The 15,441-nt window shown below is 45.2% G+C and overlaps 8 non-coding genes across 8 annotated transcripts; all 8 read right to left on the bottom strand.

Moving 5' to 3' along the window:
* Window positions 1–310: 310 nt before the first annotated feature.
* LOC130397565 (5S ribosomal RNA) lies at window positions 311–429 on the bottom strand. The gene has a single exon (XR_008900151.1). It is a non-coding gene; the product is annotated as a 5S ribosomal RNA (ribosomal RNA).
* A 529-nt stretch (window positions 430–958) lies between these two features.
* On the bottom strand, window positions 959–1,077 carry LOC130397564 (5S ribosomal RNA). The gene has a single exon (XR_008900150.1). It is a non-coding gene; the product is annotated as a 5S ribosomal RNA (ribosomal RNA).
* A 528-nt stretch (window positions 1,078–1,605) lies between these two features.
* LOC130397563 (5S ribosomal RNA) lies at window positions 1,606–1,724 on the bottom strand. Its single transcript, XR_008900149.1, has one exon. It is a non-coding gene; the product is annotated as a 5S ribosomal RNA (ribosomal RNA).
* Window positions 1,725–2,252: 528 nt separating this feature from the next.
* On the bottom strand, window positions 2,253–2,371 carry LOC130397561 (5S ribosomal RNA). Its single transcript, XR_008900148.1, has one exon. It is a non-coding gene; the product is annotated as a 5S ribosomal RNA (ribosomal RNA).
* A 527-nt stretch (window positions 2,372–2,898) lies between these two features.
* LOC130397560 (5S ribosomal RNA) lies at window positions 2,899–3,017 on the bottom strand. Its single transcript, XR_008900147.1, has one exon. It is a non-coding gene; the product is annotated as a 5S ribosomal RNA (ribosomal RNA).
* A 529-nt stretch (window positions 3,018–3,546) lies between these two features.
* Window positions 3,547–3,665, bottom strand: LOC130397559 (5S ribosomal RNA). The gene has a single exon (XR_008900146.1). It is a non-coding gene; the product is annotated as a 5S ribosomal RNA (ribosomal RNA).
* Window positions 3,666–4,192: 527 nt separating this feature from the next.
* On the bottom strand, window positions 4,193–4,311 carry LOC130397558 (5S ribosomal RNA). Its single transcript, XR_008900145.1, has one exon. It is a non-coding gene; the product is annotated as a 5S ribosomal RNA (ribosomal RNA).
* Window positions 4,312–10,999: 6,688 nt separating this feature from the next.
* On the bottom strand, window positions 11,000–11,117 carry LOC130395632 (5S ribosomal RNA). Its single transcript, XR_008898669.1, has one exon. It is a non-coding gene; the product is annotated as a 5S ribosomal RNA (ribosomal RNA).
* Window positions 11,118–15,441: the final 4,324 nt, after the last annotated feature.

Genomic DNA, 15,441 nt, shown 5'->3' with positions numbered 1-15,441 from the left:
TGAACCAAGGTTAACGGTTAAAGTGTCAGAGAATGGGTGGTGATTTTTTGACGTCCTCCCATGATCTGAAGTGAGCGTGCGTGTTTGTGTTGGTGAAAGTTTAAGAAATGTACAACTGTCGGTTCAGCTCTCTGGTGCTCCCTGCTGGCAGTATCACTATACTGTCCTCATGTTTCACAAAAATAGTTTTGAGAGACGTTGTCAGTTTTTGTATGTTGCTTAAATCCTCCAAAGCGGTTGGCAGTAAACATCAGGTCACGGTACGCCACGGTAGGCCACGGAGGCAATGAGCTCGAGTTGAAAAAGAAAAAGCTTACAGCACCTGGTATTCCCAGGCGGTCTCCCATCCAAGTACTAACCAGGCCCGACCCTGCTTAGCTTCCGAGATCAGACGAGATCGGGCGTGTTCAGGGTGGTATGGCCGTAAGCAATTAGTGCAGGCGCAAAACCAGGTTTTATACAGTAGCACATAAGGAGTGAGAAAGCTGCTGAGGCTCGACGTTACACTTTTACAAAAACAATCATTAGTTAGATATAAACGGCAGTAATTGATTCAGTAGGACTCCTTATCCATGTAAACGATCATTGTGACATCTGAATTCATTAATTATCTGAAATACACTGCGTGTGCGTGTGATGTTAAATGTTTGAACCAAGGTTAACGGTTAAAGTGTCAGAGAATGGGTGGTGATTTTTTGACGTCCTCCCATGATCTGAAGTGAGCGTGCGTGTTTGTGTTGGTGAAAGTTTAAGAAATGTACAACTGTCGGTTCAGCTCTCTGGTGCTCCCTGCTGGCAGTATCACTATACTGTCCTCATGTTTCACAAAAATAGTTTTGAGAGACGTTGTCAGTTTTTGTATGTTGCTTAAATCCTCCAAAGCGGTTGGCAGTAAACATCAGGTCACGGTACGCCACGGTAGGCCACGGAGGCAATGAGCTCGAGTTGAAAAAGAAAAAGCTTACAGCACCTGGTATTCCCAGGCGGTCTCCCATCCAAGTACTAACCAGGCCCGACCCTGCTTAGCTTCCGAGATCAGACGAGATCGGGCGTGTTCAGGGTGGTATGGCCGTAAGCAATTAGTGCAGGCGCAAAACCAGGTTTTATACAGTAGCACATAAGGAGTGAGAAAGCTGCTGAGGCTCGACGTTACACTTTTACAAAAACAATCATTAGTTAGATATAAACGGCAGTAATTGATTCAGTAGGACTCCTTATCCATGTAAACGATCATTGTGACATCTGAATTCATTAATTATCTGAAATACACTGCGTGTGCGTGTGATGTTAAATGTTTGAACCAAGGTTAACGGTTAAAGTGTCAGAGAATGGGTGGTGATTTTTTGACGTCCTCCCATGATCTGAAGTGAGCGTGCGTGTTTGTGTTGGTGAAAGTTTAAGAAATGTACAACTGTCGGTTCAGCTCTCTGGTGCTCCCTGCTGGCAGTATCACTATACTGTCCTCATGTTTCACAAAAATAGTTTTGAGAGACGTTGTCAGTTTTGTATGTTGCTTAAATCCTCCAAAGCGGTTGGCAGTAAACATCAGGTCACGGTACGCCACGGTAGGCCACGGAGGCAATGAGCTCGAGTTGAAAAAGAAAAAGCTTACAGCACCTGGTATTCCCAGGCGGTCTCCCATCCAAGTACTAACCAGGCCCGACCCTGCTTAGCTTCCGAGATCAGACGAGATCGGGCGTGTTCAGGGTGGTATGGCCGTAAGCAATTAGTGCAGGCGCAAAACCAGGTTTTATACAGTAGCACATAAGGAGTGAGAAAGCTGCTGAGGCTCGACGTTACACTTTTACAAAAACAATCATTAGTTAGATATAAACGGCAGTAATTGATTCAGTAGGACTCCTTATCCATGTAAACGATCATTGTGACATCTGAATTCATTAATTATCTGAAATACACTGCGTGTGCGTGTGATGTTAAATGTTTGAACCAAGGTTAACGGTTAAAGTGTCAGAGAATGGGTGGTGATTTTTTGACGTCCTCCCATGATCTGAAGTGAGCGTGCGTGTTTGTGTTGGTGAAAGTTTAAGAAATGTACAACTGTCGGTTCAGCTCTCTGGTGCTCCCTGCTGGCAGTATCACTATACTGTCCTCATGTTTCACAAAAATAGTTTTGAGAGACGTTGTCAGTCTTTGTATGTTGCTTAAATCCTCCAAAGCGGTTGGCAGTAAACATCAGGTCACGGTACGGCACGGTAGGCCACGGAGTCAATGAGCTCGAGTTGAAAAAGAAAAGCTTACAGCACCTGGTATTCCCAGGCGGTCTCCCATCCAAGTACTAACCAGGCCCGACCCTGCTTAGCTTCCGAGATCAGACGAGATCGGGCGTGTTCAGGGTGGTATGGCCGTAAGCAATTAGTGCAGGCGCAAAACCAGGTTTTATACAGTAGCACATAAGGAGTGAGAAAGCTGCTGAGGCTCGACGTTACACTTTTACAAAAACAATCATTAGTTAGATATAAACGGCAGTAATTGATTCAGTAGGACTCCTTATCCATGTAAACGATCATTGTGACATCTGAATTCATTAATTATCTGAAATACACTGCGTGTGCGTGTGATGTTAAATGTTTGAACCAAGGTTAACGGTTAAAGTGTCAGAGAATGGGTGGTGATTTTTTGACGTCCTCCCATGATCTGAAGTGAGCGTGCGTGTTTGTGTTGGTGAAAGTTTAAGAAATGTACAACTGTCGGTTCAGCTCTCTGGTGCTCCCTGCTGGCAGTATCACTATACTGTCCTCATGTTTCACAAAAATAGTTTTGAGAGACGTTGTCAGTTTTGTATGTTGCTTAAATCCTCCAAAGCGGTTGGCAGTAAACATCAGGTCACGGTACGCCACGGTAGGCCACGGAGGCAATGAGCTCGAGTTGAAAAAGAAAAGCTTACAGCACCTGGTATTCCCAGGCGGTCTCCCATCCAAGTACTAACCAGGCCCGACCCTGCTTAGCTTCCGAGATCAGACGAGATCGGGCGTGTTCAGGGTGGTATGGCCGTAAGCAATTAGTGCAGGCGCAAAACCAGGTTTTATACAGTAGCACATAAGGAGTGAGAAAGCTGCTGAGGCTCGACGTTACACTTTTACAAAAACAATCATTAGTTAGATATAAACGGCAGTAATTGATTCAGTAGGACTCCTTATCCATGTAAACGATCATTGTGACATCTGAATTCATTAATTATCTGAAATACACTGCGTGTGCGTGTGATGTTAAATGTTTGAACCAAGGTTAACGGTTAAAGTGTCAGAGAATGGGTGGTGATTTTTTGACGTCCTCCCATGATCTGAAGTGAGCGTGCGTGTTTGTGTTGGTGAAAGTTTAAGAAATGTACAACTGTCGGTTCAGCTCTCTGGTGCTCCCTGCTGGCAGTATCACTATACTGTCCTCATGTTTCACAAAAATAGTTTTGAGAGACGTTGTCAGTTTTTGTATGTTGCTTAAATCCTCCAAAGCGGTTGGCAGTAAACATCAGGTCACGGTACGCCACGGTAGGCCACGGAGGCAATGAGCTCGAGTTGAAAAAGAAAAAGCTTACAGCACCTGGTATTCCCAGGCGGTCTCCCATCCAAGTACTAACCAGGCCCGACCCTGCTTAGCTTCCGAGATCAGACGAGATCGGGCGTGTTCAGGGTGGTATGGCCGTAAGCAATTAGTGCAGGCGCAAAACCAGGTTTTATACAGTAGCACATAAGGAGTGAGAAAGCTGCTGAGGCTCGACGTTACACTTTTACAAAAACAATCATTAGTTAGATATAAACGGCAGTAATTGATTCAGTAGGACTCCTTATCCATGTAAACGATCATTGTGACATCTGAATTCATTAATTATCTGAAATACACTGCGTGTGCGTGTGATGTTAAATGTTTGAACCAAGGTTAACGGTTAAAGTGTCAGAGAATGGGTGGTGATTTTTTGACGTCCTCCCATGATCTGAAGTGAGCGTGCGTGTTTGTGTTGGTGAAAGTTTAAGAAATGTACAACTGTCGTTTCAGCTCTCTGGTGCTCCCTGCTGGCAGTATCACTATACTGTCCTCATGTTTCACAAAAATAGTTTTGAGAGACGTTGTCAGTTTTGTATGTTGCTTAAATCCTCCAAAGCGGTTGGCAGTAAACATCAGGTCACGGTAGGCACGGTAGGCCACGGAGGCAATGAGCTCGAGTTGAAAAAGAAAAAGCTTACAGCACCTGGTATTCCCAGGCGGTCTCCCATCCAAGTACTAACCAGGCCCGACCCTGCTTAGCTTCCGAGATCAGACGAGATCGGGCGTGTTCAGGGTGGTATGGCCGTAAGCAATTAGTGCAGGCGCAAAACCAGGTTTTATACAGTAGCACATAAGGAGTGAGAAAGCTGCTGAGGCTCGACGTTACACTTTTACAAAAACAATCATTAGTTAGATATAAACGGCAGTAATTGATTCAGTAGGACTCCTTATCCATGTAAACGATCATTGTGACATCTGAATTCATTAATTATCTGAAATACACTGCGTGTGCGTGTGATGTTAAATGTTTGAACCAAGGTTAACGGTTAAAGTGTCAGAGAATGGGTGGTGATTTTTTGACGTCCTCCCATGATCTGAAGTGAGCGTGCGTGTTTGTGTTGGTGAAAGTTTAAGAAATGTACAACTGTCGGTTCAGCTCTCTGGTGCTCCCTGCTGGCAGTATCACTATACTGTCCTCATGTTTCACAAAAATAGTTTTGAGAGACGTTGTCAGTCTTTGTATGTTGCTTAAATCCTCCAAAGCGGTTGGCAGTAAACATCAGGTCACGGTAGGTGACGGTAGGCCACGGAGGCAATGAGCTCGAGTTGTAAAACTTAACAAGCAGGAAAAACAATGCCCACACTACACACTAAATCCTAACGTCCCTGATTCCGTTTACATGACTAAAGTGCTGTTCCTAACAAAATACTTGTGAAAATCCTCCCTCCTAAGCGTGTGGACCAACCTCACATTCTTTTAAAAGTTGCCACAAACCACTCCCATACCGGTATCACCCTCTCCTCATATTGCGCAACGTTCCTCCTGCATACAATTGCATGACGGACTGTGCTCAACATGAAATTCACCAAATTTACATTCACATCTTTCACCTTTCCAACCACACCAAACAACAACAGTTTTTTCCATTCAACATCCTTCCCAACCTTGATCCCACAGTGTACACTCAGCAAATCCTTAACCTTCTCAAAAAAGACAAACAACATTGAACATTCAATGAAATAATGATCAAAGGTCTCATCCACCTCTTTACAAACATTGCACACTCTACCCACAGTACTATCAATTTGGTGCAAAACAACATTCGTGAAAACCCTATTGTGCCTGATCTTAAAATCATTGTGCTCACATTCAATAGAGTTATACTTCACATTCAAGTTGCCCCACATTTTCTTCACGTCAAACCCCTCAAAAGCCTTTCCCCACACCTTCTCTGACGCTGGCCTCTTCATCCCACCGCCCATCAAATCCATATACACACTTTTTGTACTAACATCCTCAAACTTAACTCTCTTACCTCCCCTCTCCACCCCCAACTCGACCATCGTGTTCTCCTCGCCTATCCCTCCCTGTCCTAACAGTAGTGTCATCCACCCTGTACCAATACTTCCCTTTACTCTCCTATACATCCCAACAACCACAGCCCCCCTCACATCTCTATTAAACCTCCTTACATCCCTTATGATCACCTGTTCCGCCTTAAAAACGTTACCCCCCTCCAACATTAAATGCTTGACCTGTTTAATACCGGCTTTCTCAAAATGTTTACTGACCAGTATTCTGTTATTGTGAAGTATTTTTGGGTTATGAAAGATTGGCTGATTCAGAACCTCGGCTCTGTCCACACACTCATACTTCACGTACTCCAAATATTTCCCCCATGCCTCAAAAACCTCTCGATAGAAATACGACATCCCTTGACACCTCGGCTTATTAAACATCATAAAAAGACCATTCACACCACAACCACCATACCTGTGCAAATAGTCCTCAAAAAAACCCATCCAACAATACTCCTCCTTTCCAAATAAATATTTCTTAATTGTTTTCACTCGTAACGCCCTTTTCTTCACCTCCACATCTATCAATTTCAGTCCTCCATCCTCATACCCATTCGTCAAGACCTTATGCGCAATTTTGGCCGGTTTCCCATCCCACAAAAAATTGTTAACAGCCCCATTCAACTCCTTTACTACCCACAATGGTAGATCCAGGGTGCTCAGCACATGATTCACCCGTGACATCATCAAGCAATTCACCACAATCACCTTACCCCTCAGTCTCAACTTCCTCATCTTCCATAAATTCAAATTCTGCTTCACTTTATTCAGAACCCCTGTCCACGTGACATCCCTTGCCTCATTTTCATCCACACCCACATTCACACCTAATACCTTTATCATCCCCTTAGAAACAGTCAGCGGAATGTCACACTCGCTCATATCCACTGCCCCTACACAAAGGATCTCTGACTTTTCCAGGTTAATCTTTGCCCCCGATGCACTCCCATATATTCCCAATAACTCAATTACCCTTTTCACACTGGCCAAATTCCTAACTGTAATGCTTGTGTCATCTGCGTATTGATGGATTAAACTCCTACCTCCTCCCGGGATGTTGATGCCTTGTATGTGCTGATCCTTTTTTAGCATGGTGGCTAATGGTTCAGCCGTTATACTGTACAATAATGCAGATAACGGACAACCCTGCCTAACTGACCTCTCTAATCTAAAACTATCCGTCAATACCCCGTTACACTTGACCCTACTCTTTGCATTACTATACAATAATCAAATCCACTTCACTAACCTATCCCCAAAACCAAATCTCTCTAGCGCCCTAAACATAAACTCATGTTCTACCCTATCAAAAGCTTTGTTAAAATCTACACTCAATACTACACCTCCCTCTTCTTTCATATGCCTCACTACATCCCTAACTGACCCTATCGTGTCCGCTATATCTCTCCCTGGAATACTGTAAGTTTGGGTTGATGAAACTATGGTCCCTACTACCGACTTAATCCGATTAGCTATAGTTTTGGCCAGTACCTTATAGTCAGTGTTCAACAGACTTAACCCTCTGTAGTTCCCTAACTGCAATTTACTACCCTTATTCTTGTAGAGTACCGCTATTAACCCCGTCGACATCGACTTGCTAACCATCCCTAACCTTTCCATTTCCCTATATACCTTTAATAAAATCGGACATAACAACTCACTAAAGCACTTGTAAAACTCTGCCGGCAATCCATCAGAGCCAGGACTTTTGTTATTGGACAGGCTGCTGACGGCCGCCATCACCTCCGATTCTCCTAACTCACACTCACATACTTCCCTATCACTATCCGATAACACATGCTCAACCGTTCCTAATACCTTGTCCACACTATCCTTATCTACATAGCCTTTGCTAAATAAATCACTGTAAAACCCCTGCACTCTCTCCAACACCCCCACAAAATCATGTACCACTTCCCCTCTCTCATCCTCTATCTGAGCTATGTATGTTCTACCCTGTTTCCGTTTTTCCAGCCCCAAAAAGAAAGACGTACATTTCTCCCCATCTACCGCATACTGCGCCCGACTCCTAACTATTGCCCCTTTACACCTCTCCCTTTCATAAGATTCTAATTCCCCTTTAATGCCTATGTAGTCAGCTAAGTCCCTATTCACATCGTCATCTAACCTCCTCAATTCCTCAGCCATTCGCTCTCTCAATACACATTCCGTCCTCCTCTTTACTTGACTCCGCTTTTTACAATAATTGATGCTCAACATTTTCACCTTTATCTTCACACATTCCCACCACTCACACACGTCTGCATCATACCCCACACAATTAATTTGCTCCTTAACACACCCTCTCACCATCTCAATATACTCGCTCTCTTCCAACACACTTGTATTCAAACACCAAACTCCCCCCCCTGTCCCTCTACTTCTGTCACCCATCTGAAAGATTATTGCTGCATGATCACTATAACCAGTGAATTTATACTGTACACTGCTCAAAGTATCAGCGATGTCCTGTCGTGCTAAACATAAATCGATCCTACTTTGCTTTAGCACTCCGTTCACTATCTGCCTCCTAGAAAATTCCCTCTTGGCAGCATTTCTAACCCTCCACACATCGACCAAACCCCCATCCTCAATCATTTTGAACAAAGCCTTCCGGGCCGAATCCTGTCTAAAACTATCTCTCCTATAAACATCCAGCTTGCTACAAAACACATTAAAATCTCCCACGAGAACACAATTCCTAGTGCAGAGCAAACCAAGAGAGATAAAAAATAGCCTTTTTTCCACTTCTCTGTTAGGTGCGTATACATTAATTAGTCTATACGTTACATTATTAACATCAAAATCGATTCCAATCACCCTCCCCTTCCCATCATTCAGAACCTCCTTCACATTCCCAACCACATCCTCCTTTACAAGTATTGCCACACCACACGATCTTGCCGTCCCACAGTTGACGAATAACAGTCCCCTCCATTTCTCCTTGATTTCTGGCATTTTAGCCTGTGTCCAGTTTGTTTCCTGCAGCACTAAAATATCGGATTTAAAATTGATTAACACCTCATCAAACTTCGCCATATTGTTAAGACCGTTGATGTTAATTGATGTGAGTGTGACCATTGAAATCAAAAGACACAGAGTGGGTATTACTGTTAAAATCTTTTTTTTTTTTTACGTACCCCTTTCTTTTTCAAGTTCCTCTGTTCCTCATCGGAATCAACCCCTCTCCTGCGTCTGACCCTGGGCGCCCTCTCCCTACAAACACCCAACGCCTCATTCCCAGACTTATTCTCCCTCTCCCTTCCATCAGCCAGTGTGGGGGGGGAAATTATAGGCGCCATACCACGCCAATGAGACGCGTCGGCTGTAGCCTCAATAGTCACAGCACAAGACCCCCAGGCTGCATCTTCCTCTACTGTAGGCCACCCGGGCGCCTGTAAAGAGAGGAGCCCCGCTTGAGAGCTCCTGCCCCCCCCCCATCCCTGTGCCCCCATCTTCCCCTGATGCCGGGGCCATTGACACAACCAAATCAACTTCTAGGCTAGCCCCCGTGCCATGTCCCGCCTCGTTCCCCAACTGTCCAGACCCCCGCGGCACCTTGGCTATGCCCTCCGCTGGTGTAGGGTGCCCAGATGCCGGTAGAGAGGAAAGCTCTACTTGAGAGCTTTGCCCCCCGGGCAACCCCGTGCCCCCCACACCCGGGTCCTTCAGCTCAACCTGTAGCTGACTGTCCAAGACTGTCTCCCCGTCAGACAGCTCCCCGTGCTCCATCTCCTCTTCCGCACTCTCTTCCCTCCACTTTCCTCACTCTCCAACGATACAGCCCTTGAGTCTGGGTCAACTGAGAGGGCACCCCCTCCCACCTGCTCCTCCTTACACACACAATTTTCCTTTCTATTACCACACTCTCTGCATTTAATCACAGCCACACACTCCCTTGCATAGTGTCCCTGCTTCCCGCACTTCCGACAGAGGAAGTCAGGACAGTCCCTCACTATATGTCCAGGCTGGATGCACAATCTACACACCTTTAATTGTCTGTCATGGATGACACGGAAATATTCAGCACCCTTTTCAGTGTCAAAACGTGCGGACCAAGGCAAGGACCGTACTTCCTTGCTAAACTTCACCTTAACAAACCGTGTACCCTCACATATGGTCATCCCAGGCCACTTCCTCCTTGCAATCGGCGAAACTGCCTCCACACCCCAGTCCGCAAGCTTCTTCAGAATCTCCTCATCCGTAATGTACACTGGTAGACTCATAAAGGACACCACCATCTCATCTGCAGTCAAGTCTTTTGCGACGACGCTGGTCCCCCTTATCCTAAAACCATCCAACAATCGCCTCTTCCCGTTGGGGTGATTCATCGTTACTTCATATTGGTTCAATGAGAGGTAGCGACATCCCAAGACCAATCCACATACACTCTGCATCGCCCTTAGCATCTCAATCATCGGGATTTTCTCCTCTCCCACAAGCTCCACAGCCACAGACAACTCCCTGCTGTAGCTCGGGCCACCATCCGCAACCTTGTCCTCCTTCTCTCTTGTTGCTCTCTCCGCAGTCACCGGTCTCCCGCCTAGTACGTCCTCCGATGTCCTCTTCGCCACACAACCACCATCCGTCACCGCAGCAGGAGCCGTATTCCGTTCCATGCCGTCCTCCATTCGAGTTTTCGAAACCACGTGAGACATCGAAAAAAACCGAACTAAAGTATACTAATACTCCCCCAAACAGCAAGCTGTCGGGGGAATAAACGACTAGACGAAAAACTAAACAAAAAAATATCTATAAATACTTGATTTACCACCAAAAGAATCCTCGCTCCAACACCGTCCTCCTCTCACCACTCAAGCACACCAAACACTTCCTCAATGGGCGTATCACTTCCTCAATGGGCGTGTTCAGGGTGGTATGGCCGTAAGCAATTAGTGCAGGCGCAAAACCAGGTTTTATACAGTAGCACATAAGGAGTGAGAAAGCTGCTGAGGCTCGACGTTACACTTTTACAAAAACAATCATTAGTTAGATATAAACGGCAGTAATTGATTCAGTAGGACTCCTTATCCATGTAAACGATCATTGTGACATCTGAATTCATTAATTATCTGAAATACACTGCGTGTGCGTGTGATGTTAAATGTTTGAACCAAGGTTAACGGTTAAAGTGTCAGAGAATGGGTGGTGATTTTTTGACGTCCTCCCATGATCTGAAGTGAGCGTGCGTGTTTGTGTTGGTGAAAGTTTAAGAAATGTACAACTGTCAGTTCAGCCCTCTGGTGCTCCCTGCTGGCAGTATCACTATACTTTCCTCATGTTTCACAAAAATAGTTTTGAGAGACGTTGTCAGTCTTTGTATGTTGCTTAAATCCTCCAAAGCGGTTGGCAGTAAACATCAGGTCACGGTAGGTGACGGTAGGCCACGGAGGCAATGAGCTCGAGTTGAAAAAGAAAACGCTTACAGCACCTGGTATTCCCAGGCGGTCTCCCATCCAAGTACTAACCAGGCCCGACCCTGCTTAGCTTCCGAGATCAGACGAGAACGGGCGTGTTCAGGTGGTATGGCCGTAAGCAATTAGTGGCAGGCGCTAAAACCATGTTTTATACAGTAGCACATAGGAGTGAGAACGCTGCTGAGGCTCGACGTTACACTTTTACAAAAACAATCATTAGTTAGATATAAACGCCAGTATTGTTCAGTAGGGACTCCTTATCCATGTGAACTATCCATTGTGACATCGGAATTCATTATTATCTGAATACACTGCTTGTGCGTGTGATGTGGAAATGTTTGAACCAAGGTTAACGGTTAAAGTGTCAGAGAATGGGGGGTGATTTGTTTGACGTCCTCCCATGATCTGTGTTAGGTGTACCACGAAGCTCGCTTAAGAGGGGTTAGCGAGGTAATGTTGAGCTCCAAGGCTGGGTTTAGTTGTACCACGAAAGTCGATCTCTTTAGCGTCGCTGTATCACCATGGTGACTTATGCTCGCAACCAACCTGGTCGGGAGCAGTTTTCGGCTTAGTCTAGCCGGAGATCGGCTACTTAAATCGGCGTGCGCACTTCCTAGCCCCTCCTCTGACAATGGCGTCACCATGTGGGTGTTTCCCGTGGACCCCGGCGCACTTCTCGTACAGGCGTCTCTCCGGAGACAGGGTTTTACGGGACAAAACCGATCCCCCTTGGCATTGTCTGACGATATTCAGATTCAGACTTTATTGTCAGTGTGCAAACAACGAAATTGGGGTTCTTCATGAAGATACAGATTCTCATCAGAGGGTGTTCGTTATTTGATCGTCCTTTTGGACCTATGTAGACAATGATTACTGTTGCGCATTGTGTTTCAGTGACAGAATGCTAGAGTGGAGGTAGCGCGTCAGTCTTGAATTTCTGCGCGGGAGGTTCGACTCCCAAGTGACGGCGAATTTATGTGAAGCTTAAAAAGGTCCTAATTCTAATGCATATGGAATACTTATTCACTAAAGCTTATGGAATTATATTTTTGTGATTATTTCGAACTTGAACACATATTTTCAAGGCCGTGCTGGCACCACATCTATGGGGGTAAAAATGCATGATGAGAGACCGGCTAATTTTGAACCCCGGTCGCTGGCGTTCGGGTCTTATACTAATCCACTACGCTACAGCCGCTACCACTCAGAGGTCGAAAACATGCGATACATTTCTTAATAGGGTGTATTTAAAGTGAATTCCCTAAATGATAGAATAAGGCAGGATGGACGTTGCTTATGCATTTTTAAATCATCATCATTCTATTTGGATTAATGGCGAACAATTCTGCATTTGGCATAGTTATTTTACAGACAATTTGCAGAATCTTTTCACTTATACTCATATAGACTGCTTGATGTATCGTAAAGGTGAGAAAAATGACGCAAAAAACGCCCTTTCACGTGAACGCGCACTGAACCTAAAGCGGAAAACCTGGTTCAACTAATTGAATCTAAAGTGAGCTTCGTGGTACCATTTAACTCTGATTGCGAGTTGCGGCTCTGTCGAGCCAGGTTTTCCCAAGAAAGCCTGGGTATGTTCAGCGAGCTTCGTGGTATAGGGCACTGAAGTGAGCGTGCGTGTTTGTGTTGGTGAAAGTTTAAGAAATGTACAACTGTCGTTAAGCTCTCTGGTGCTCCCTGCTGGCAGTATCACTATACTGTCCTCATGTTTCACAAAAATAGTTTTGAGAGACGTTGTCAGTTTTTGTATGTTGCTTAAATCCTCCAAAGCGGTTGGCAGTAAACATCAGGGCCCTGTACCACGAAGCTCGCTTAGAGGGTTAGCGAGGTATGTTGAGCTCCAAGCCTGGGTTAGTTGTACCACGAAAGTCGATCTCTTTTAGCGTCGCTGTATCACCATGGTGACTTATGCTCGCAACCAAACCTGGTCGGGAGCAGTTTTTTCGGCTTAGTCTAGCCGGAGATCGGCTACTTAAATCGGTGTGCGCAGCTTCCTAGCCCTCCTCTGACAATGGCGTCACCATTTGTGGGTGTTCCCGTGGACCCCGGCGCACTTCTCCGGAGACAAGGGTTTACGGGACAGAACCGATCCCTTGGCAAGTGTCTGACGATATTCAGATTTCAGACTTTATTGTCATGTGGCAAACAACGAAATTGGGGTTCTTCATGAGAGATACAGATTCTCATCAGAGGGTGTTCGTTATTTGATCGTCCTTTTGGACCTTATGGAGACAATGATTACTGTTGCGCATTGAGTCTCAGTGACAGAGTGCTAGAGTGGAGGTAGCGCGTCGTCTTGAATTTTTGCGCGGGGGGTTCACCTCCAAGTGACGCGAATTTATGTGAAGCTTAAAAAGTCCTAATTCATCATGCATATGGAATACTTATTCACTAAAGCTTATGGAATTATATTTTTGTGTGCTTACTTCGAACTTGAACCCCTATTTCAAGGCCGTGCTGGAACCACATCTATGGGGGTAAAATGCATGATGATAGACCGGCGAAATTTGAACCCCGGTCGCTGGCGTTCGGGTCTTATACTAATTCACTACGCTACAGCCGGCTACCTCTCAGCGGTCGAAAACATGCAATATATTCTTAAATAGGGTGTATTTAAAGTGAATTCCCTAATGATAGAATAAGGCAGGATGGACGTTGCTTATGCATTTTTAAATCATCATCATTCTATTTGGATTAATGGCGAACAATCTGCATTTGGCATAGTTATTTTACAGACAATATGCAGAATCTTTCACTTACTCATATAGACTGCTGATCTATCGTAAAGGTGAGAAAAAATGACGCAAAAAACGCCCCTTTCACGTGAACGCAGCACTGAACCTAAAGCGGAAAACCTGGTCAACTAATTGAATCTAAAGTGAGCTTCGTGGTACCATTTAACTCTGATTGCGAGTTGCGGCTCTGTCGAGCCAGGTTTTCCCAAGAAAGCCTGGGTATGTTCAGCGAGCTTCGTGGTATAGGGCACAGGTCACGGTACGCCACGGTAGCCCGGAGAATGAGCCGAGTTGAAAAAGAATGCGTATGCACCTGGTATTCCCAGGCAGTCTCCCATCAAGTACTAACAGGGCCCGAGCCTGCTTAGCGCTCCGAGATCAGACGATATCGGGCGTGTTCAGGGTGGTATGTCCGTAGCAATTAGTGGAGGCGCAAAAACCAGTTTTTATACAGTACACCATAAGGAGTGAGAAAGCTGCTGGGGCTACGACGTTACAACTTTTACAAAACAATCAATTAGTTAGATATAAACGCCAGAATTGATTCAGTAGACTCCTATCCAAAAAAAATTGAACGATCATTGTGACATCCTGAATTCTTAATTATCTGAAATACACTGCGTGTGCGTGTGATGTTACATGTTTAACCAAGGTTAACGGTTAAAGGTTCAGAGAATGGTGTGTGATTTTTTGACGTCCTCCACCATGATCTGAAGTGAGCGGGCCGTGTTTGTGTTGTGAAAGTTTAAGAAATGTTACAACTGTCGGTTTCAGCTCTCTGGTGCTCTCCTGCTGCAGTATCACTATACTGTCCTCATGTTTCACAAAAATAGTTTGAGAGACCGTTGTCAGTTTATGTATGTTGCTTAAATCCTCCAAGTGGTTGGCAGTAACATCAGTCACGGTACGCCACGGAGTCAATGAGCTCGAGTTGAAAAAGAAAAAGCTTACGCACCTGGTAATTCCCAGGTCGGTCTCCCATCCAAGGTCGTACGCAGGCTCGACCCTGCTTAGCTTCCGAGTTCAGACGAGATCGGGGCGTGTTCAGGTGGTATGGCCCGTAAGCATTATGCAGGCGCAAAACCAGGTTTTATACAGTAGCACATAAGGAGTGAGTAAAAGCTGCTGAGAGCTCGACGTTACACTTTTAAAAAAACAATCATAGGTAGATATAAACGGCAGTAATTGATTCAGTAGACTCCTTATCCAGTAACACGATCATGTGCATCTGAATTCATTAATTAATCTGGAAATACACTGCGTGTGCGTGTGATGTTTAAATGTTTTGAACCAATGTTAACGGTTAAGTGCGAGAATGGGTGGTGGATTTTTATGACGTCCTCCCATGATCCTAAGTGGCGTGCGTGTTTGTGTTGGTGCAAGTTTAAGAAATTACACCTGTCGTTTCAGCTCTCTGGTGCTCCCTGCTGGCAGTATCACTATACTGTCCTCATGTTTCACAAAATTAGTTTTGAGAGACTTGTCAGTTCTTTTGTATGTTGCTTAAAATCCTCCAAGCGGTTGGCAGTAACATCGGTCACGGTAGGTGACGGTAGCCACGGAGGCAATGAGCCTGAGTTTGAAAAAGAAACACTTACAGCACCTGGTATTCCCAGGCAGTCTCCCATCCAAGTACTAACCAGGTCCGACCCTGCTTAGCTTCCGATATCAGACGAGATCGGGCGTGT

This window comes from Gadus chalcogrammus, chromosome 12 (assembly GCF_026213295.1).
Source record: "Gadus chalcogrammus isolate NIFS_2021 chromosome 12, NIFS_Gcha_1.0, whole genome shotgun sequence".
Classification (NCBI taxonomy): domain Eukaryota; kingdom Metazoa; phylum Chordata; class Actinopteri; order Gadiformes; family Gadidae; genus Gadus; species Gadus chalcogrammus.
This window is presented reverse-complemented; position numbering and strand designations above follow the sequence as displayed.